At 44.5% G+C, this 20,247-nt stretch overlaps 1 long non-coding RNA gene across 1 annotated transcript in view; it reads left to right on the top strand.

Moving 5' to 3' along the window:
• LOC308555937 overlaps positions 1 to 18,869 on the top strand; it is a 37,342-nt gene extending 18,473 nt beyond the window's left edge. The window contains exons 2-4 of the long non-coding RNA XR_013998655.1: positions 10,095 to 10,229; positions 15,253 to 15,365; positions 15,790 to 18,869. This is a non-coding gene — a long non-coding RNA (uncharacterized lncRNA). The remainder of the gene's footprint in view (positions 1 to 10,094; positions 10,230 to 15,252; positions 15,366 to 15,789) is intronic.
• The last annotated feature ends 1,378 nt before the right edge of the window (positions 18,870 to 20,247 follow it).

Below are 20,247 nucleotides of genomic sequence, written 5' to 3'. Positions count from 1 at the left end.
ATCAGAATCACCTGGGGGCAGGTTAAAACAGAGTTTCTGATTTAGTGGGGCGGGGGTAGGACCTGAGAACCTGCATTTCTGTAGATTTCCCAGGTGACCCCAGTGCTGCTGGCTCAGGAACCACACCCTGAACACTGCTGTCCTAGTGTATTATAAATACTGACATTTTAGTATTATTATTTTTAAATGTTTTTATTGATTTCAGAGAGAGGAAAGGAGAGGGGGAGAGAAAGAGAGATAGAAACATCGATGATCAGAGAGAATCATTGATTGGCTGCCTCCTACACAACCCCTACTGGGGACTGAGCTCGCAACCTGGGCATGTGCCCTGACCAGGAATCGAACTGTGATCTCCTGGTTCATCGGTTCATGCTCAAGCGCTGAGCCATGCCTGCCGGGCTAAATATTGACATTTGAAAATAAAACCATCATATCACTCTTTTAAATACATCAAGTGGAATAAAGAACCCCAGCAAAATGAAAGCCACAATATCCATTTTTAAAAACACAAAATAAGCTCTTCTTGACAATTGGAAATTTTGTGTTGCTCTTTTTTCTCCTAGAGCAACTTTACTTAGTTCCCTCAACACCTTCCAAGTTATAGACCAACAGTCACACAGTGACCTAGCATCTAGACTTTTTATGGTCTAGCAGCGAAAATGGTGATTGGGTTCGCCTTCAACACAACTAGGAACCACCTGGCTTGCAAAGGGGTTTGTTACCCAAATATTGGAGTCATTCTCTTTCAGTGTTGACACCATTTTTCAGACTGCCCCTTTCTCTGCTGCGCTGGAGGTTTGGTTTTGTTTGCTTTTTTCTGCTTTTTTTTTTTTTTTTAACTAATGAGGGGTTAGGGTGAATTCCCTGAGGAAGCTCTGTTTTGACTGATGTTAAAGATAAGAAACTCAATTTTCTTAGCTCAAATTCTACTGAATGAATTTATATTAACCAAACTCTCAGGAGACTAATTTATACACCACCAGGATACATTTATTATTTTGCAGTGGGAGATATGCCTGGTTTAATATTTCCCTAGGAAGCACCAAAAGATAAAAATAATAAAAAATTCTCCACAGGAACTATCTTTGGTATTACTAAGTTTCTGTTGAGTTGAGCAGTAGTTAGAGACCTCCCAGAGCACCAAATTAATTATCAGAAGGCTAATATGGAAGAACTTGGAATCAGTAAAATGGTAAATATGTAGATTTAAAAGACATTAATTCAAGATGTAACATTCACACAACTTGCATAAAACCACTTTCCTACTAGGGACATTTCTGTGCAGATCAAAGTTCTTCTGTTTATAGTGCTGAAGAATCATAGAGAATTGTTGGAATTATTTCTTGCCCCAGATTCCAACCCAGAAATGACACGTGAAATTCCAGGGCCCTATTATTTTGCTTTTGACTGTGAACCTATTCTCTAAGGCAGTTATCTTCTTGAGCTGGTGCCGCTTTTACCTGCCTCCTAGTTGCTGGCATCCTTTTAACTCATGAGTCTAGGAAGGCTTTTGTAAGCTTCTTACAGGAAGGCCTCCATGCATCCATCACTCTCTCTGCGTAATGTATCCATTTCTGTGTGGCTACGTGCATGTGTTTCTGTGCGGCTCTCCATGAAGCTGCATTTAAGTGTATGGGTTTATTTATGTTTTTTTGTTTTGTTTTTTTAATCCTCACCTAAGGATATTTTTTCCATCGCTTTTCAGAGAGAGTGGAAGAGAAAGAGAGAGAGAAACATCAATTGGTTGCCTCCTACACGCACCCCGACCCATCACTGGGGATTGAGCCTGCAACAGAGGTACATGCCCTTGGCTGTAATTGAACCCAGGACCCTTCAGTCCGAGGGCTGACGCTCTAACCACTGAGCAAACTGGCTAGGGCTAGGTGTGTGGATTTACAGCGTAACAGCAAAACTTTGTGCTTTACTTCACAAGCCCCCTGTGACCACTCAGTCACCTCACTGTTTAGACACATCACCTAGCAGATGTATGCACATGCATATCTGGGTCTTGAAAGTGTTTCTACGTATTTGCTATCGCAAGTCTTCCGGGGGCACTTTGAGGACTGCTGGCTGCCCTGAAGTGATCACCTGTTTAAACCTGTTGCAAGTTGAGTCAAAGAAGATTCTAGAAGACTGGGCCCTACTTGGAACCCAGGGAATGTCATGCAGAGCCATGGAGAAAAGAAGGGAATGAGTTCATATGAGTACTGGCAGATCTCAGAAGAGTATTTTGCTCACAAAAACTGAAAATAGCATGCGGAAGTAGGACATTTGAGCCTTATGGAAAAAAATTAAAGGATATTTTGTAACAAAATGCTAGCAGGCAGGTAGGGGATCTCTACAGCCCCATGGGAGCCTGAAGCACTATGGAGCCGATGCGTCATTTTTAGCTCATGAAACATAATAAAGTTAATTTCCTAAAATTCAAGATTTTAGGAAATTAAAATCTGCCTTTATAAAATAGATGTTCCTAGTCACAGACTTCCATATCAACGATAGGACAACAAATAGTTGTCTACAAGCAGCAGTGCTGTGGAACTCCCGTAGACACACTCGTTCCGGATCATCTTCCTGTGAGACCTGGAAGTAGAGTCAACCGGGCAGTGGGGAAGGAGTGAAAGGGTGAGCGAGTCTTGAATGTTCCAGCCTCTCAGGTCACTGTATTGGGCTCTCTGAAGCTCCACCCCTGGCCCTGCCCCTTCCTCCTTCCCTCTGAGTCCAGGCTTTGCTTTCTCATGAGCGTTAAATGTGTTTTCAATGAAACATTTCATTAAAAAATATACAGTTTATCACCATGTATTAATTGCCTCTTATGACATGATCATATGACATCAGGACTGCTGCTGGTCTGTATGGTGCTTTTGGACAAATTAGAGAAGATCTCCCTTACACTTGACCTTCCTCTATTAAAAAAATTGCCATAGCATACTGATTTTGTTTGAAGAAGATCCTTGAGTGCCATTTTCAGGAAAATTGTCTATGATGTCCAAACAATTTGGAATTAAACTCTAGCTATGCTTCTTCCAGCAGTGTGGCCTTGGACAAATTGTTTACCTTTTCCAAGCACTAGGCTTGTTCCCCTTGTGAAATGGGGATAATATACCCGACTATCGAGCTTATTGTAAGGATTAAATGAGGCGAAGTGTGTAAAGCACTTAGTATTATGCTCATTAGATACCATGGATTGTGGCCCTGACCAGGTGGCTCGGTTGGCTGGAACATCACCCTGTACACCAGAAGGTTGCAGGTTCGACTCCTGATCAGGGCACATACTTAGGTTGTGGGTTCAATCACTGGTTGGGGTGTGTACGGGAGGCAACCGATAGATGTTTCCCTCTCTCTCTCTCTCTTCCTCTCTCTAAAAATCAATAAAAACATATCCTCTGGCAAGGATTTTAAAAAATAGTATGGTTTGTGCAGAAAGGACAAAAGCACGCATGTCAATAGTGTACATGGCATCAAATAAAAGTAGAATTTAATGGGGAAACACTCACAAGCTTAGAAGTAAGATGTGTCCGTGAGGCTCTGATGTCCCGTTATCCACAACACGGGGGCACGGACTCAGCACAGGAGGCCCGACACACCATGGAGAGATCCCAAGACGGGCTCAGGGCCTTCGGCGCCCTGCACACATTGGAGAAAGAAGCACGGCCTCGTCTAGATAACTCTGTAGTGATGGGGCATCCTGAGCCTCGAAACGGCCTTGTTAGAAAGGGAGGCTCCCGGCCAGGATAGGTTTCTTCCTCCATTAGACAACTCTGACCAACTGAGCTGGCTTCTTGCTACAAAAGAGGAGGAAATGGGCCACTAAGGCCATAAGATTCTCTCTCTTCTGTGAGTGTCACACAAGAAATTATGTGAGGAAACTGAGGCATTTGCTTGCCCGTGGCAAGGGTTGAACTCAGCTATTCCAGTTTCTGAGACCCGGGATCTTTCTATTCGGCCATGCTGTCTCAACTAACAAGTCAGCCTAGCAACTATTGAACCAGTTTAATTGAAACTAATTCCAAATCTCTTGGAGTCATAAATTGAAAAGGACATTAGGGTTAATGTCATTTGTCTTACATTTGTGGACAAAAATGAGACTCGAAGTAGGTAGTTTATTTGATTACCAGCAGGCAGTAGCAGAGTCAGAACTTGAACCTTTATCTTCCAAATTCCATTTCCTCTTAAATGGCAATGAAGTACACTGGAACCTTGTTTAGCACACAAGTCACAGAGATCCTGTTCAACAGAGCCTTTTGGCCTTAATCTACAAGGGTCTGTTAAACAGTAGCTTCCAGAGTAAGCCAAGAGAGCAAGGAGTCCTAAAGGTGACTGATAGATTTTGTTCAAAACCTTTGACTTCTGTAAATAAGAAAGAAAACTAGATAATTTATCAACTAATGATCAGGAGAACACCACATATTAAATAACCTATGAGATGTCATCAAAGCCTTGTTCAAAGAAAAAGTCATCTTTGTAAAACCTTTTTAGCTTAGAAAGAATGAATGTGAAGGAAGTGATCACTTATGTCAAAAAGATGGAAAACATAATTTTTAAAATTTAAGAAAAGAATTAAAAATGAAAACAGAATATAATGAAGTTGAAAAAAATCTGTGGAATCAGTTGTCGGGAGACAGTGGTCCATGTGTGTTGCATTTCTGCACATCAAGAGCAGAGGTACTGGCTGCTTCTGTTCTGGGCTGTCTTTTCAAGGAGATTTGTGGAGCAAACAGCTTTGGAAGCTAGAGCGCCTCTCCTAGAGCCAAGGGCAGGCATCCTTACTGTCCATTATAAAAGATTCAAGCTCCCTAACCTTAGGATTCAGATTCCTCTCCTGTAACTCAACCCACTATCTTAGCAGGTGTCATGGTGTGGACCTGTGGGAAGTGGGGTGAGGGAACTGGCACAAATGCCGATCTTCTAGCTCTCTTGGACCTGGGAGACGCCTGTGTTTCACTAGCAAACTAACTTGTCAGCATGCACGCAGGGTGCAATCTCAGACTCTCTGCGGGTCTTCACATTGATAAGGAAATTCAGCACTAGTTCATTGAAAACAAAGAAAACAACAATAAACAATAATAAATAATCCATTAGCAAGCCTATCAAGAAAAAAAAAGGGAAAACAAAGTTAGGAATTACGAAATGGACTAACACACATATATAGGAAACTATGATCTCTTTTTTAAACTTTCATTTATTTATTTGAGATACAACTGACATATAACATTATATTAATTTCAGGAGTATGGCATACTATTTGTATATAGAAAATTATAATTCTTATAAAAGAATCATTTGTACAAATATGTACAATATTTTAAGTGAAGTAAATAATTGAAGAAAATGTAAAATATCCAAATTCACTCAAAAAGATGCAGAAAACCTAAACGGGGCAATCTCACGCAAGAAATTGAGAGGCCAAAGCCAAGGTCATGGTCTACTCGGCAGATCAGCTACCTTCTTCCAGTGCCTGCCCTCTGGCCTTTCCTTGGCCCCGGATCAAAGACGGATGACCTCAGGGTCCATGTCTGGTTCTGCCTAAAGTTGAAAGTGGAGGTCAAATCTGCCAGCCTTGACTCCAAGCACTGTGGTGTTATAAAATGACCATATTAATAGCATTTTTTCACTGGAGAAAGATGTGAGATAAAAAATAATTTGTATTAAGTAGTACACATACATATTTCTTATGAGCCTTATCCTTTTAATATTATACTGTTCTGTTTACTTATAAAATAACACCTTGGCCCTGGAAACACTGGCTCAGGAGTGACTGATTTTGATTGGACAGGACAGTAGGACACTTTGGCTCAATCTGCTGCCACATATGATGGCCTTTCCCTGTACACTCCACTCATTCTAGAGCAGCATGGGCATTACCCCAGAACCTGTGAGAAATGCACATTCTCGGGCCCCACTCAACCTACCAATTCCGAAACTCTGGGGCTGGTGCCCAGCAATCTGTGTTTTAACGAGCTGCTCCAGGTAATTCCGATGCACATTCGGTTCGAGAGGGACTAGAAATTATCTCATTCATGTCATCGGATTTAGCATCTGTCAGAGCCCACTTCCTGTTGGTTGCATCAAAACTACTCAGAAGGGGAAAATTCCATTCCTTTGCACCCCCTCTGGCTATAAATAGTGAGCACTGGCTCACCAGCAGCTGGAGTTCCGGCCCGGCCCTGCTGGAAGGCTCCAGGCTCAGGGGGGGGACCCCTGCTGCAGAGTACCCAGCAGAAAGAAAGGGGCGCTCACATGGCAGTGGGAAAATTCCACCATCTTTTAGGCCTTGCTCAATCATCTCAGAACAGTTTTGCAGTAGAAGGCTTGCCCCATTATTGTTTGTTTGTTTTTTAATGAGGAAAGTTAAGCTGGAATTAATACACAGTTTACAGTCCATAGTCCTAACTAAATGTGGGACTTAAAGAGACAGCAAGACTTAAGGCAATAAAACTGGATGGGCCAGAAAACCAAATCCTTTCCCTGTCTCTGTTACTTATTCACCATGCAGCCTTGGGAACATTACTTCAGCTTTTAATTCTTTAATATTCTGTGAAATATGAGAGATAATAACCCCTCCTTCCTTTAACCAGGTATCAGGCACTCCAGATCTTACCACCACCCATGAGGTGTTACTACCCCCATGTTACAGATGAGAAGACTGAGGCTCAGGGACATTAGTAACTGGCTCATGGGTGATAGAGCTTGAACCTGAACCCAATTCTACATGACTTCCACAGGCATGTTCTTACCTTCCACATCCTTCCCTGTCCAGCCTGACTGTGGGGCGGCTGCCTCATTCCACACTGCGCTGAGAGTCGGGCAGCGTCTTAATGTAGGGAGGGGATGGTGCTCCAAGGGTGGGCCCTTCCTCCTCTTCTGCATCCCAAACTCTCGCCTCTGCAAGAAGCATATTTCTTGCAACTTTTCTCTCTAGCCAGATCCCGCTCCCTCCAACCTCTCTCTCCCTTTTGTGGGTGATCTCTGATGGAAAGGTATAGATGACTCTTTATAACTAACCTTTTAGTTCCTCTCTTTTAAATGAGAAAAAAAAAAAGGTATTTTAAAATGTGCAAGCATAATTCAGTGAAGTAAAAAAATTATGTCAGAACAAAGAACATAAAAGACAGAACCGTTAAAAGGAGACATACCAAACCTGTACAGCCCATTGCAAAGCTATTGCAGGCGTTGGGGAAATCACAGAGACCTCCACCTGCTGTGCCCTTGAAAGGCTCTCTGGAACTACTACAGGCAGTGAGAGTCTTTGTGCTCCTCTTGCAAACATCACCAGGATCAAAGCCCTGGCACCATCAAAGAAGAAAGTTGGAGCAGTGAAACCAGCCCTTAACTAGGAGTCAGTCAACTACTTAACTACTGACCAACCTCAGACAGCCTCTCTGGGCCTCAGCTCCCCATCTGCCAGTGACACCCAAATGCTGATGCCAGGGTGGCTGTAACCAAATCACCTGGAGACCTTCTCAAAAGTCCAGCTCCATCCTGCAACTTTGATGGAATACCTTTCCGAGGAAGCCTAAGAATCAATACGTTTTTAAAGTTCCCTGGGCAATCCCTACCCACAGCCAGATTTGGGAACCATTGAACTAGATGATATCTAAAACACTTTCCAACTCTAAGAACCTATGAAATTTCCTTTACTCCACTCAGGGCAGCCTGATAGCACCCCCACGTTCTTGGTATTGCCAAGTTCATCCCCAGTGTCAGGGGAAACAGAGACATTGGTTTTTATTGCAGATCAGAGATCACAAGGATGGATTTTGATGACCATTTGAAATCAAGACCTAGTGAGGGGCTTGGCCACCACCCAAGAGGGAATGGAGTTTGGTTCTTGCCTATCTGGATGGAAAGCAGTGAATACTTCCCAAGAACAGATAATTTGTCAATTCTTAACAGGGTCCTGCTGCAAAGAATCCTTCCCTCTTTTAAATAAAGCAAATTCTTTGCTTTCACATTTATTGACAGACAGAACCAACTTAAGAGTTTGATGTTTTTACATCTAAACATATTTGCTGAGCAAAATCTCTGTAATAATAACATCTTGTGGGGAAGAAATTTTAGATAGCAAAATGTAAGACACTAGTTCTTACTTTAGAGAATTTTTGAAAGAAAGAACTTCCATTACTGTTATGGGTTGAATTGTCTTCCTCCCAATACCGCCCCCCTTCCCCCAAAAAAGATATGCTGAAGTCCAAATCCCAGTACCTCTGAATGTGACCTCATTTGAAAACAGGATCTTTGCAGAGGTGATCACGTTAAAATGAGGTCATTAGTGTGGGCCCTAATCCAATATGACTGGGTCCTTTTAGAAAGGGGAAATTTAAACAGAGACAGACACACATGTGGAGAAGATGCCATGTGACTGGTATGAGGCATCTATAAGCCAAGGAATGCCAAAGATCGTTGACAAACACCAGAGCTAGGAAGAGACAAGGAAGGATTCCCCTGCCAGTTTCAGGGGGAGTATAGACCCTGCTGACACCTTGATTTAGGACTTCTGGCCCCCAGAACTGTGAGACAACACATTTCTGTTGTTTCAAGTCTCTCTGTTTGTGATGTTTTGATACGACAGCCTTAGGATTTTACAAGCATGATCTCATTGAATCCTCTCAGTAACCCAGTGAAGTGGGTTTATCATTCCCACTTTTATGTTATTGTCCTCCCCCATTTTAGGAAACAGTTGGACATGGCTAAGTAAGATTAAGAAATTTGCTGAAGATCAGACAGCTAAGGAGGGATAGGACATAGATCTAATCACGCTGTCTGACCCCAAAGCCTTCCCTCAATCATATACTGCTGCTGACACTTTAGAGTAGGCTCCATGGAGGAACTAACCCCAGTAAAGAAAACCTAAGCAAGCCCTCAACCACTGAGACCAGTGCTTATGGCCTAGTCTCAGTATTTTGTGTAATGTAAAATTGCAGATCAGATTTAATAGATACACACCCAACTACATCAAATTAATTCATCTGAGGTGATCCAAAACTCTGCTTCAACTAGTATAAAGCAATCAATAACTGAGTCTACATATTTATAATAAAGATGATAAAAACAGTAATGTAAGAAGTGTGTTTCCATTTCACAGTTGATAAAACTGAGCCACTTCAGAGAGAGAGGGGACTTGCCCAGAGGACATGCTGTAGTAAGTTCAGAACCAGAGTCTGGATAGTCTGTCATCTTACTCTTAGTGCAGTAGGCTCTGCCTCCTTTAGAAGCAAATATGTATGTGATGTATCCCACATATGCCTGTTTACAAAGAGACAGCATATGTAATGTGAGCATTATTTTTCCGATAAGATTTTTTCCTCCCTGAATTAGCTCAGCAGAATATGTAAACTATTAGGGCTGTAGATGAAAGAGTCAAATGCCTGTAATACTTAAGATATTAATTTGGTTGATATATATTTAAATAACACATTCTATAAAATAATATCTTAATAAATCACTATTTTCAATCTCACATGTCATGAGACAAATTTCTTCAAACTCTTCACAAACATCTTCAACATTAATGTCCTCATTATCACTAGGGCTCTTTCTTCTCCCGCCCAAGCACTTAAATTTCCACTAAGACACTGTCATTGGAAATCTTACCCCCTTTATAGTTTTCTTCTAAATGTAGATCATCATTGCTACAAGTATAACTTCTGCTATTGCTTTCAATGATCTTTAAGAGTTCATTTACAATGACAGACAACACTTAATTGTGAGGTCTTTCTAGGAATAGTAACTAACCAATTGTGTGTTAAATTTCTTTGCCTACTTCTTTACCAATTCCACCAGGAGATCATCTCTACAAGCTTCCAAAATTAGGATTGATCGGAGTTGTTTCAGGTTAATGGGTCTTTCCCGAATAGAACACTTTCTTATTCAAAATAACACAAGAAATTTTAGAAGAACTCCCTATAAGGAGACCCCTCTCTGTTTTGTGACACCTAATTTTTAGGCAATAAAAGCTTTGGCCCCAAGGTAGCAGGACAAAGGTCAGATATGGGGGGAGGGGAAATGCCTGAGGTTACCTAGTGGTAATTTCAATGATGAAATGATGATTTTCAATTATGAGACCAATACTGAAGCTTTTTTTTTTTTTTTTTAAGTGGTATTATCCTGCTTATACCTAGATAACTCAAGCAGAAATTCCCTGGGAACGCTCATGAACAATCCGATGAGTACCTACTTGGATCTTGGCTGCGTGGAAGAGCCCTCAGGTTGATTCTAACCTCCAGAATTCAGTGAGTGGAAGAGGAGGCGTCAGCCCCACCTGCCCTCTGTTGCAGGTGGATCTGCAGGAATGTTCCCTCAGACAGGCTCGGACCCGCCCACTGCCCAGGTGTCCTGAGGAGGCGTGGCTTTTGTCTGCAGCCTCAGCCAATCAGAGGCCGGGTTGAGATGTGGCCAGGACAGCTGGCCTTACAACCTGTGCTCAGATCTTGCCCGCCCTAGGCCCTACCCCTGGCCCCCTGCTTCATTCTCCTTTCTTGTAAGATGCTTTCCCTCAAACATTAGTTTTCAAGATAAACATTTAAAGTGTGTTTCTTATTCATTCTCTCTGTTTTGTTTCCTAGAATTTCAACTTTTTTTTTTCCTACTGAGCATGGTGGGTTAAATAGGCTTTTGTGGGCTCGCCTGGGGACATTGCCTGCAGTGAAAAACACATTCTGTGTTGGAAACAAACACCATACACAAAGAAACCTTGGGAACACGACCTCTTTGTAGAGTGGGGACTGCCTGTCCAGCCTCATGTATGAGAGTCAAAGCCTGCAAGTGTTCTCTTTTCAAATCTGGCAGCCTTTTTTTTTAGGTCTCATTCTGGGATGCAAAGCTATGAATCTGGCCTCATGTGGGGATCCTGAGAAGCAGACCATTCTGATTTTTTTTTAAATCAACCTCTTTCTAACTGGGAGGGGTGGATATAGAAATAGTGATGTGATCACCTGCTTCCTCTTTAGGAAAGCACCAGTCCTGAGAGGAGAGGTGGTAGGAGGTAATTGAACTGTTTGTTCATTTGACAAAGATAATCTACTTGATTAATTCAATTGTCCAACAACCATATATTGAGTACCTGTGATGTTCTGGACACTGTTCTAGGTATTCCAGTGAAAACCCTGACAAATAAACAAGGTCTATGGGGAGACTGACACTAGGTAACAGAATTAAACAAATAACAAGAACATGTCAAGTAGTGACAGATGCTATGATGAAAACAAACCAGGGGAAATATTAAACAGGAGAAGTATGTCTGGGCATGGACTTTTGGTTGAACGGCCAGAGAAGGCTTCCCTCAGGAGGGACTTTTACATGAAGAATAAACCCCAGCTATGAGACAATATAGGGAAGAGGATTCCAGGTAAAGGGGAAAGTGAGTGCAAAGGCCCTGGGGTTGGATAGAACTTGATTTTATTCTAGGAACAAAAGAGTCAATGGAGGCTGGAGAGTAGCAATTTAGAAGAAGGGAGAGTAAAGTGGGAGTTGCTTATAGAGGTAGAGAGGGACCAGATCCTGCAGGGCCCTGCCTCCAGGGTAGGTTGTTTAGCCATAACCCTAAGTGCAAGGACAAATTGGAAGGCTTTAAGCAAGGCAATGACTTATGGGATCTGAGTTGAAAGGCCACTCTCCTACTTTAGGGAAGGCAAGAGTGGAAGCTGAAGCATTAATACAATGACTGTCAGGATGGTGGTGGCCATCAGGTTCTGTGTACTTAGCCTGTGCCTGGAAGTGTTGGAAGTGCTTTACTTGCATTACATTGATCAACCCTCACACCACTCTATGGAATGGAGATTATTAGAATTTCCATGTTATGCATACAGAAAAGAAAGCCTGGGAAAGTAAAGCAACTTGCCTTCAGCTGGTAGTTGTTGCTGTTTTTTTTAAAAAATAACCTCCTTTTATAATTATGTAAGTTAACAAGAGTCATTATAAGATGGCTTTTTTAAATGAACAACAACAAAATTAAATCACTTACTATCACATCACTCTGAGATAACTACTCTTAACATTTTGGTTTATATTTTTCCAGATGCAACTATATTATCTACTGTTCTCAAAAGCATATGACTGCTTACTTCTATAAATGACATAATTCCCAGAGTACAGATTTTTTTACATTTTTATTATTAATTTTAAGAATACTGTCCACAAATCCATCTTGAATGAAAGTATGGGAAAAAAATGTTAAATTGTAATACATAGAACTAAGTATACTATTGAATAGTTAACTAATATGAAATACTAATTAAGAATGGAGTTAATTGATGAATTACAGAATATAATGTATCCTGTAAGCCCAGTCTACCTATGACTATATTTTTAGAAAGTGCCTGAGAGGGTATGTACCACATTGTTTATAGAAGTTAGTGTTGGTTGTTAGGCTTTCAAGTGAGTTTTGCTTTCTTCTTTTTGATATTCTATCTTTCTAATATTCCAACAATGACTGTTTTTCTTCTAAAAGTAATAAAGTAAGTGGTAGTGTAATATTATAGATTCAAACTGGATTTTTCTGAATGAAGTTCTCCAAAGAGAAAGAACTTGCAACACTGTGTCCTCTTCCATACCCACAGCTCCAAAGTCATGTGTCACACACAAATTGCTCCCAAGAAGGCCATACTCAGCAATCTGCTCTGGTGGACTTGTTAGGCCTGGTCCCTCAGTGGCAGGGGCCACCTCCTGGCACCAAGCCTGCACATATCCAGCACTGTGCTAGGCAAATGAAGGCCAACACGGCAGCAGCAAACATAATTTCTGCCCTTCACCTCAGTCCCCATAGCCAGAAAAAGAAACTGAGCAACTTGGGTCCAAGCAGTATGTCATGTCAAATAAGGGAGGGTCACTTGGGACACCTCCATAAAAACATACCTCCAGAGATAAATTCAAAGCTCTCCTCTGCCACCCGAGGCAGCCATGAATATGCTCTGGTGGTTTTGTCCCCCTTAAGTCCAGCTTGTATGGCACAATGAATTTAGATGCAGAGCTTCCTCAAGAACTTTCCCTTTACTCAGCCATCTTCTAGAATTGTTTCTCTACCACTGTCCTGTTATTTCCCTTTCCTCTGTACTTGCCCCTCCATGATTTAAATAGCTATGGCTTCAATCCCACTACTACTAATTATGTGACCTGATGCAGGTTATTTAAACTCAGAGTTTCAGGTTTACTCATCTATAAATGGAGATAATATTCTGTAAGCTCATTTTCAGGATTAGATGAAATCACATGGACCAAGCTCCTGGGATACAGTAGACTGTCTCTAAATGCCATTCTCATCTCACTTCTCTCCTGCCTTTGTATGCCCACCCTCTAAAGGATCTCATTACTCTGAATCATGGTTGAAGTCCCAATGGGCCTTGATCTGAGCCCCATTCAGCCGTGTTTTTGTTGTGGGATACTGGGCAAGTCTTTAAACCATCACGGTCTTGCGGATTACTATGAAATACAAATGAGATCATCGATACCAAATTATTTTCTATTTAAGATAAAGTTCTCAAATACTAGAAGAGTATAGCAACAAGAGGAATAAGCCGTTGGGTGAAAATGAACCTATAAATAAGATAAATCCACTGTATAACCCAAAAAATGTTTAATGAACATTTTCAAAGGGATTATCTTGAAATAGGATCCAAATCTAATGCAAGATTGGTGGGAAGTGAAAAAAACCTGACTTGCCCCCTCTCTTATCTCATATATAACTGAGACTGAACCTCACCTGCTTCAAATCACAACCTTTTGGCACACCTGAATGGGTAGAAAACCGCAGGGGAAGCCAGACAAGAGAAGGGGGTTGCAGGCAATGTGGAGAAGGTGTCCTGACTTCCTAGCTGATCAATAGCAAGTCTTCCCCCTCTGATGGGGACCCAGGTTCAACCCAGGCTTGAGGCATTGCCCAGATGCCAGGTTGGGAAAAGATGCTTAGGGCTTACAGAAGACCTGCCCTCATAGGAGAGCTGCTCAGCTAGCATTGCTCTCTAAGGAGACAGTGCAAGGCCTGCCACCATTTGAACTGGACTCCTTAAACTTGGGTGAAAGATACTCCACAAGGTTGGCCACAGCATCTTTTCCCAGGAATTGATCTATGGACTCAGCAAGGAGGATCAATAGGAACTTAAATGACCGGAAATTACACTCTACATTCAAAAGGATTGCAAGAAAGGTCCAGAGCAAAGCACATCCCAGGAAGGGATGGCTTAACATCAAGTCCCTCCAGATCTGGGCGACCTATTGGGCAAAGGTGTAATTTCAATGCCAGGGGTCCCAAAAACACTTCATCAACTTGTCCTTGTTTGTGACTTGAGTTAACAGGGCCATGTGAATTTTTTCATTCCTGGATATAAAATTCAAAATCAGAGTCCTGTTTGGATACTTTACTCCACATCCATGTTATAAGTAGATGGTACCTGCACCCCCAAGGTGAAATTTCACAGCCTAAGTCATCAAAGCAAAAGGCCAAATATCCCTGAGCTTGATACGCAGGAAAAGATGGACAACTCCACAGGACATATGGACCTTAATAAGCCTGATCTCTTTATCCAACCGTCACGATAGCCTGAGGGAGGTTAGGCAACTGGTGGTGGCTATGAAGCAACAATGAGGTGCTTCTCCAAGAACTTGGGTACCAGGTCGCCCTCAGAAAGTTAGACTAGCAAAATGTGCTCACAGGATGGATTTGACTAGAATTCGATGATGGTAAACCACGACAGTGACTGAATTTGTGACTGAAGAATTTGTAGGTGCCCCAAATTCCCATCAAAGTGACTTGACTGTTATATCAGGAAGGTAGAAACTGAATATGATTATGGCTTTAAAAGTATAAATCTGCCTAGCTGGCTATATAGAATGCCATGTGGAAAAACCAGTTTGAAGAGACTAGAACATGTAAAAAAAGAAGGAGGAGGAGGAGGCCCGGCAGGACCCACCAATCTTAATTGACCTAGGATCCAGGAGATCGCAGTTTGATTCTCAGTCGGGCACAAGCCCGGGTATCGGGCTTGATCCCCAGCGGGGGGGGGGGAGGAAGGCTTGCAGGAGGCAGCCAATCAATGACTCTCTCTCATTATTGATGTTTCTATCTCCCTCTCCCTTCCTCTCTCTGAAATCAATAAAATATATTTTTTTAAAAAGAAGAAGAAGCCCAAAGTCTCAGAAACAGACAGGGCCATCTAAGCCGGCATGGACAGGGTGGGTGGGCAGCCTCACTCTTTCAGGACATTGTATCAGGAGTATTCCTCTTGTGTCCCACACAACTAATTTCATGTATTCTAACTCCAGGCTAGCTAAACAAACATCTGGATGGAATTGTCTTCTTAAGCACATTTATCTGCACAGGAAGACCGTGCTTGCCACGACAACATGGGTTTTCTGGCCTGTCGGTTATCATTTAGGTACGTACATCAGTGACTGGGGGCTGGTGAATATGAGTCCAATTGAGGAAAATCAAGATCCAGACCTTGATGAAAGTTGTAACATTTGTGGTAAATAAATCAGCTGGAAATACCCTTTCATTCACTTTGTGTACAGAAATGTCAAGAGAATACACAGTGTGCCCACCCTTGGCAATGACAGCATTTGCATATAACCGACTGCAGGACCCACTAATCTTAATGATAGCCCAGTAAAATAATTTTTTAAAAAGAATAAGTAAATAAATACTTAAGGAAACTCATTTGATTTTTATGGTAGTTGTATTTTTCAAATTTCTGCATCTTATTGATTTTTCTGAAGTAATTTCTAAAGCAGTGGCCTCTTTAAAAATCATTTCCAATTGTTCTGTGTTTTTTTTTTCCTCTCTCTCTTTTTTTTTCCAAGTTACATCTTTTAGCAGTTTCCTCAGACCCCAGCCTGGCACAGGTTTTTATATCTCATAATGCCAAGACCGAAAGAACCAGGCACGCTTCAGAGGAAGAGGAAGTGCCCGAGTGAACCCGACGGGGAGATCTGCATCTCCCTGTCCTCCATGCCCTAAGAGATCTAAATTTAGTTTACTGGGTAGACTGCAATGACATTAACATGTTGCAAGAACGAAAATCAAGCAAAAGAGAAAAAAGAAGCTTAATGCGGCACGAGGTATTTTAATGCCATGGTAACTGTGATGTCTTCTCTATTCTTTCATTCACTTCCTCAGGTCAGGTCATTCTTCCCTTTCTCTCCTGCACTTTCCGCTGTTGTAATCAAATCAGGTCACCCTGGATTCCCGAGCCCTCCTCACGACTGCAGGCACGTCTATTTCCAGCAGAATGTATTTTCTCCATTTCTTCCTTTGCTCCCAGACCTTTATTTGGTGCCCTTGATGTCCCAGGTTGCAGCACTCTGCATGCTCTAAAGGCTTCCCTTTCATCTGCATCTCTCCCCCTCCCGCCCAGCCTGCTCCTCGGCTCCTCTCCGGGCCCCTCCCTCCAGCTTCTGCAGTAGTCACCACACAGCTAGCCAGTTGATCTGTGACTCAGTGCTTCAGAATCCAAGGACCTTGGTTCCTCTGAAAGGCCCATGCCTCTCTTCCTAGGGTAAGATAAAGTCCCTCCCTCGAGCCCAGATCTCGGTGCCATTAAGCTGAGATGACTCTGGGACTTGAAGGTGGTGTCTTCCCCTTCCCCTTTTCTGTGCATGTCCCTGGGGCTCTCCATGCTCTATTTAGCCTTTCCCCAGGAATGGTGGACAGAGGAGGTTAGCACTCAGAATGTTTGTAGCCCAATCTCCTCACTTCCAGATGGGAAAGCTAAGGTCCAGAGAGCCTCATTGACCAGTTGTGTGGCTAATTCATTGGAGGAACCAAAACAAATGGGGTGTAAACTTAATCAAATTGGTGAATTTGGTGGGAGGGGGGAAATCTTATTAAGGTGTGAGCAGCTTTGATGATTATTTAAGAGTTCCTTCAGTCGTTCTGTCTTTGTCTTCCTGCCATCAGTGTAAACAAACAAAGCAGAACTGAGACACCAGCCATAGAAACATGGGACACCAGGAGAGGCTCCTGCCTCCCAGGGGCCTAGAGACCCAGAAGACTGCCTGGACCCCTCCAGCCCCTACCAGCAGGGTGGGATGAGGGCTTGGGGACAGAGGCACTAAAGAATTCCACATCCACGAGGTTTTTCCCAGTTTGCCAGTGCACATAGTAGTGAATTGGCAATTGTTTCCCCTAAATGTAGGAAGGTGTATAAAATCCAAGATGCCTATAAAAATCCATTTATTGCAAAAATATTGTATCGGTCTTGTAAGTAAACCCCAGCCTTCTCTGGGGAATGACATCGATGGTAAAAAAGAATGAAAGAACTCAGTATTTCCACTGTTTGCTGCAGTGGAAGAGGGACTTATGTTTCTATATATCCCTGAAGAGAGGGATATATCCTTGGATGCAAAGAGCAAACCACAGCAGCCTAGAAAAGCCACTCCTTGGTGTGCCTGTGGAAACAAGTCTCCCCCCCGCCCCCCCCAACAGGAGCCTGGCAGTGCGGTCCCCATCCTCCCAGGGAGGCTGGTTCTGGCACATTGACCTGCTGAGTGAGGAGCTGAGCCCTGCGGCAGCTGCAGCCGCCCACTGTGATTAAGAGCTTTATTGATTGTCTAGTCCATGACCACGTTGGTGGGGACAGAGCACGACAGAGGAGAATGGCGGGAAGCCAAGTGAAAAGAGGGTTTATGAAATGAGCTCTCAATGAAGAAAACTGTGGGAAAGAACGCGGTGGAAGCAGATCTGGGGCCAGTAGATGTGGGAAAGTGGAGCAGCTCAAAGACTCTCTTCGGACTTGAGCTAAAACAAAGCGCGTTGGCAACACGCAGGCAGAGAGAGGAGCCCGCCTGCAGCCCCACGCAGCGCTGTTTATGGGAAACAGCATTCCTCTCTGCAGCATCGCCATTGACAGTGTTTGACCTTCATTCTGTACCAGGCACTGTGTTGGGTTGCAGGGCTTTAAATAAGCAATCAGTCTGTCGAGAGAAAGGGATTGAGAACATACCCAAAATGGTTTGTAAAAATTGCAAATGTATCTTAAGGGAGTCATGAAAACATTTTGCCTTCATTTTGGGCCCCGAGACAGCAGGAATAAATGGTGGCCAAAGAAGAGCAGGCCTGTGTCCTGGCTGCTGCCTGCCTCATGTGCAAATCTGAGAAAAGGTTCTCAGGGAGCTTCCAGCCCTGGCAAGAATGCCCACCTCTTACAGGTCCGGAGGAGGCCTGCTGCGGATGCCGGCTGTGTGCAGGGTTCCTGGTGTTCCCAAGGTAGCAGGCGGAAAGGAAGCCCTTGGCAGTTAGACTGCGCAGTACAGGCTGGGAATCCTTGTGCACCAAGGGGATAGCTGGACCTCCTCCACCGAACCCAAAGATAGGAGCAGGACACCTGTGACATGATTCCTGCCCCCACCCCCACATACCCATCCCCCATGAACTTGTGTCTCTGTGGTTCTCCTCTGTGTTTTGAGGGGAGATTTCTTTCATCCTACATTGCCTCTGCCTCAGCCCCCTTTTAGTAAAGGAATACATTATTTTTGTTTCCTTTTAGCTTTCAAAAAATTTCTTCTCCCCCTCCCCCCCAAAAATAAACCGGGGAAGAAGGTGGGTATCTGGTGTGTTTTTGTGTATCAGAGTAATACATAGGGTAGGAGATAATATGTTTAAAAGGGGGAAATAAGAAAAAAAATGTAACTCAAAACCAGTGAGTAACCAAGCTCAATGCATGATGGCCTTTTTTTAGTCCAAAATAAAATCCTCTTTCTGTGCTGCATATTTGAAAACGATGTCACCTGAGTGGCTCTTTCTTTTTCCACTGCAGCAACACTTTCTCCATGTAGCTTTGGTGTCCAGGTATCTGCTCTGTAGGATTGGACGGAGGTTCAGCTTAAGCCACAAGCGTTCAGAGAGGTGTAGACTACGTTGGAGGTCCTCTGGGTGGTCTAGCCTAAGCTGGGGGACCTCAGAGTGGTCTAGCCTAAGCTGGGGGACCTCAGAGTGGTCTAGGCTAAGCCAAAAGGGACCTTATCCCAGTACTGTAGCCAGAGCCTCTTATCTTGGGGGGGGGAGGGCATTCCGACTGGCAGGGCTGGTGAGAAACACCAGAACCCGAGTCTCCTAACTCCTGGTCCAGGGCCCTTCTAAAACAGTCAAAAGGGGTTGAAATTCCTGGCATTATACGGAACAAATGTCCCTAACGTTGTTCTCTTTTTCACAGAGGAAAACTGAATTTAAGGAGAAACTCATAATACTCGATAAAAATACCTGGCATTTAAGCACAGAGCCAAACAACAAGGCGTGGCCTCCCTCGTGCTGGAAGTACTTGGAAGTCTCCAAAGCCTCGCCGGTTGTTGAGAAAACAACATGGAACAACTTTCACGGCTCGCTCCCGCCCCTCCCGCGCAGTGGCTGTTCTTGGCAGAGGCCCAGAGCGGCACCCGGTAATTCCACGGTACACTGTGTACATTTACATCTATTTAACCAGCTATTTACAGCCGCCCTTTATGCCACCTGTAAGAGACAACGCCACCATGAAGCGAAGTGGCTGGGCCGGGAACCGGGTGCCCCGTGATTTTCTCCACTTGAAGAGCCCGGATCTGTGGAGTGGCTGGAACTTGCAGAGCAGGGCGACAGCTGGGGGGCACCGCGTCCGGGGCGGGAGGCGCCGGGAGGAGGCGCGCCGGGCGGAGGGTCCCGCGTCGTCAGCTCCCGCCAGGGCCGCACGGCGAGGGGGAAGCAGCCCGCCTGCCCCGCGCCCCGCCGCACAGAGCCAGCAGCCGCTGGGGCTCGCCGGAGGTCTGCACGGCGAGACGCGCGGCGGCGCCGAGGAGGGCGGGGACCGGGCGCGCCGAGGTGGGGCGCCGCAGTCCCGCGGAGCCCGGGCTGGATGTCACCCCCCGGAGTCCGGGAAACTTGCTCTCTGACGTGATGCAGCGACGTGGGAACACCTGCGCTCCCGGGCGTGCCGCACTCGCGCAGCTCCGGGTGGCAAACGGGGTGAACTGGGGACGTGGGCGAGAGGAAGTCGAGGCGCCAGAGAGTCGGAAATGCTGCGTTCGTGTCCCTCCAATCTTTGCAGGCTGGGGGGACGCGGGGCTGGCAGGCAGAACGCCGCGAACTTCCGAGTGTCCGCGGCACAGCTGGAGGTCGGGGGTGCGGAGCCCCCGAGGGCGGGGACCCAGCGGCCCCAAGTGCCCGAGAGCCCCCCTCGACGCCCGGGACCGCGTGGCGCGCTCGGAGCGCCCGGAGACTCGGAGGCGCCGAGGAGAGAAACCCCGACGGGCCCGGGGGCCGGTCGGCGGGGGCGCAGGGGCAGCGCGGACCCC

The sequence above is a fragment of the Miniopterus schreibersii genome (genome assembly GCF_964146895.1).
Source record: "Miniopterus schreibersii genome assembly, chromosome: 4".
Taxonomy (NCBI): Eukaryota; Metazoa; Chordata; class Mammalia; order Chiroptera; family Miniopteridae; genus Miniopterus; species Miniopterus schreibersii.
The sequence above is the reverse complement of the archived record's forward strand: the minus strand, read 5'-3'. Positions and strand labels throughout refer to the sequence as shown.